At 47.9% G+C, this 3442-nt stretch overlaps 1 long non-coding RNA gene across 1 annotated transcript; it reads right to left on the bottom strand.

The window, feature by feature from the left end:
- Positions 1 to 2255: 2255 nt before the first annotated feature.
- On the bottom strand, positions 2256 to 3436 carry LOC123161803 (uncharacterized). The gene is made up of 3 exons (XR_006480892.1): positions 3006 to 3436; positions 2606 to 2691; positions 2256 to 2510 (listed from the first exon to the last, which is right to left on the bottom strand). It is a non-coding gene; the product is annotated as an uncharacterized lncRNA (long non-coding RNA).
- Between the last annotated feature and the right edge of the window lie 6 nt (positions 3437 to 3442).

Below are 3442 nucleotides of genomic sequence, written 5' to 3'. Positions count from 1 at the left end.
CGAGGAGCCCGTTGAGTTTGCTTGCGAGGATCCAGTCAACTCTGACAACTGTGCAGGCAAGATGATCATACCCTCGAAATCACTACTATCTTTGCTATGCTAGTTTGCTCGCTCTTTTGCTTTGCCACTGCTACGATGCCTACCTTTTGCTTGTCAGCCTCCCAATTGCCATGTTGATCCTCTAACCCACCATTGTCCTAGCAAACCGTTGATTGGCTATGTTACCGCTTTGCTCAGCCCTTCTTATAGCGTTGTTAGTTGCAGGTGAAGATTGGAGCCGTTCCTTGTTGGAACATTTATTTTACTTGTTGGGATATCATTATATTGCTATGTTATCTTAATGCATCTATATACTTGGTAAAGGGTGGAAGGCTCGGCCTCTCGCCTAGTGTTTTGTTCCACTCTTGCCGCCCTAGTTTCCGTCATATCGGTGTTATGTTCCCGGATTGTTGCGTCCCTTACACGGTTGGGTTATAATGGGAACCCCTTGATAGTTCGCCTTGATTAAAGCTTTTCCAGCAATGCCCAACATTGGTTTTACCATTTGCCACCTAGCCTCTTTTTTCCTTGGGTTTCCGGAGCCCGAAGGTCATCTTATTTTAATCCCCCCCGGGCCAGTGCTCCTCTGAGCGTTGGTCCAAACTAGAGTCCTGTGCAGCGCCCCCTCGGGGAAACTCGAGGTTTGGTTTTAGTTGTATGGAGCGCTCATCTGAGTGTGCCCTGAGAAAGAGATATGTGCAGCTCCTATCGGGATTTGACGGCACATTCGGGCGGTGTTGCTGGTCTTGTTTTAACCTGTCGAATTGTCTTGTTGTACCGGGTTGCCGAGTCTGATCGGTGTGTCTCGGGTGGAGGTCTATTCCTTCGTTAACCGTGAGAGCTTGTCATGGGCTAAGTTGGGACCCCCCTGCAGGGATTGAACTTTCGAAAGTCGTGCCCGCGGTTATGGGCAGATGGGAATTTGTTAATGTCCGGTTGTAGATTACTTGAACTAAACTTAATTAAAATGAATCAACCGTGTGTGTTACCGTGATGGCCCCTTCTCGGCGGAGTCCGGGAAGTGGACACGGTGTTGGAGTTATGCTTGCGCAGGATGTTCCTTTAGCTTCTCGCTCGTGCTTCGCCTTCTCTTCTCGCTCTCTTTTGCGTATAAGTTAGCCACCACATATGCTAGTCGCTTGCTGCAGCTCCACATATTTTTTGCCTTATCCATTCCTATGAGCTTAAATAGTCTTGATCGCGTGGGTGTGAGATTGCTGAGTCCCTGTGGCTCACAGATACTACAACTCCAGATGCAGGTCCAGGTGTTTCTGCTCCAGTTGACGATTACGAGCTCAAGTGGGAGTTCGACGAGGACTCTCAGCGATACTATGTGTCTTTTCCGGATGATCAGTAGTGGTGCCTAGTTGGGGTTATCGATTCAGGGCCTTGTCGCATGTTGGGTTCTTTTCTATTTTGGCGCCGTAGTCGGGCCATGAGTGTTTGTTTGATGGATGTTATTTATGTACTCTGATGTGACGTGGCGAGTGTAAGCCAACTATGTTATCTCCCCCTTTTATTATGTATTACATGGGATGTTGTAATGATTGCCTGACTTGCGACATTGCTTTCAATGCGGTTATGTCTCTAAGTCGTGCCACGACACGTGGGAGCTATAGCCGCATCGAGGGCGTTACACATTGGCTAGGGGGGGGGCAATCGAAATCACAATATGCTGATTTTTAGTGAAAAATTTGGTCAAATACGTAGGTATATATGCAATTTTTTCTTTGAGCTGGGGGGGGGGGCCACCGCCCAGGTTGGCCCCCATGAAGCTCCGCCACTGGTTAGGTGAGTAGTCTGTGTAGTGGCCCAGCTAGCACCCCTTCATCATTTTGATGTTAGGCTCAGATGAGTGGTCTGGGTAGTGGCCCAGCTAGCAAGCTTTCATCATTTGGATAGGAGTAGTGGCATATGTTGCCAAGATGGTGGATTCAGGCATATTGTTGTAATACTTTGTAAGGTCCTCGAGAATAATCAATAAAGTGGCCGCATGCATCTCCCAGATGCAGAGGCCGGGGGTCATCCTTCTTTTCTAAAAAAAACATATAGGCTTGGTCCATGTGAATTGGCAGACTATTTGGAACAAAATGAAACTTAGCAGTACAGTTTTATAAATTGTAGACAAACTGTAGTAGTTCCCAGCTAATTTTATAAATTCGTCCCAGTGAACTTTTGTGTAAATTGGTCTTTCTATTCTCATATCTTGGAATATAAATGACGAACCTCAATTTTTTATGCATCGTGGTTTTGTATGATGGCCATGGCTACATAATAGCGATAGCATACATCAATTTGTGTTGATGTATGAATGTAAAATGTCAAAAATTGTCTCTGCTTATTATACTTATCTTCACAATAGATATATGGAGTTCGTGGTTTGTTATTTAGCTCTTCTGCAGCCCAGCTGCAATTCCTAAAGGTGATGCAGACAGTCAAAAGTGCCTCCTAGAGCAGTAGAGATGTTGTCTCTGCAACGTTAACACATCAATCGGTGTATTTGAATGTGTACACTTGCAAGCTTCAAATTTAGAACTAGCAAATTTTTGCTGCTGCTGTTACTTACAAAGAATAATGTCTCGTGTGTACATTTCCAAGGTGCTTTGAATTCTGTATAGTGAATGTACCGATTCCACTTGATCCACCATGGATCTGCATACATTGGAGATACCCAATCATCAGGAATAAATACAGCCAGGAGTCCGGGACGTTTCACCTCATTTTGCATGAGTAACTGTGGTAACGTAGTTCGCACTCCATTTGAGTAAGCACAATTTACTTTGCTATTTCTCAGTTAGTCGAGGCATGTTGTTCTAACAAAAGATATCTGACATTCCAACTCAGGTGCTCAGCGTAAGAGATTTACAGCCAGTCAGTCCCAGTCCAAGGAAGAAGCAAGTGCGGTGAATTGCTAGCCGTTTGCAATCATCACATGCAGAACAAATTAGCAAGAGAGATTTTCTTACAAGGAAGGATTCACCGAGGGAGAGGTGACTGGCATGAAAATGGTGGACCAGACGGTGGAGGCCACCTCGGGCTGTCAGTCAGCGACGCCCCCTCCGTCACCGGGAGCAGCTGCCCTGCCGGAACCACCACCTTCTCCGCATACCCGCCGCTGGTAAGCAGCGCGCACACCTGCAACGCAACAGCATATGCAAAAAAAAAAAAATGAGGTTCAGAGCAGCAGCAGCCATAACCAAATTCACCATGGGGGCACGCTGGGCGCCTGGTACCGACGGCCCAGCGCGGCCCCGAGAGCGACGATGGTGCCGGAGCACTCGAGCCCCGGGTAGGGCGAGGCGCCGGCCGGTGGCGGGTACCGGCCCTGCCACTGGACCGTGTCGCCGCGATTGACGCCGGCGGCGGCCACCCCGATAAGCACCTCGCCCTCCCCCGGCGCCGG

The sequence above is a fragment of the Triticum aestivum genome, chromosome 7B (genome assembly GCF_018294505.1).
Source record: "Triticum aestivum cultivar Chinese Spring chromosome 7B, IWGSC CS RefSeq v2.1, whole genome shotgun sequence".
NCBI lineage: Eukaryota > Viridiplantae > Streptophyta > Magnoliopsida > Poales > Poaceae > Triticum > Triticum aestivum.
This window is presented reverse-complemented; position numbering and strand designations above follow the sequence as displayed.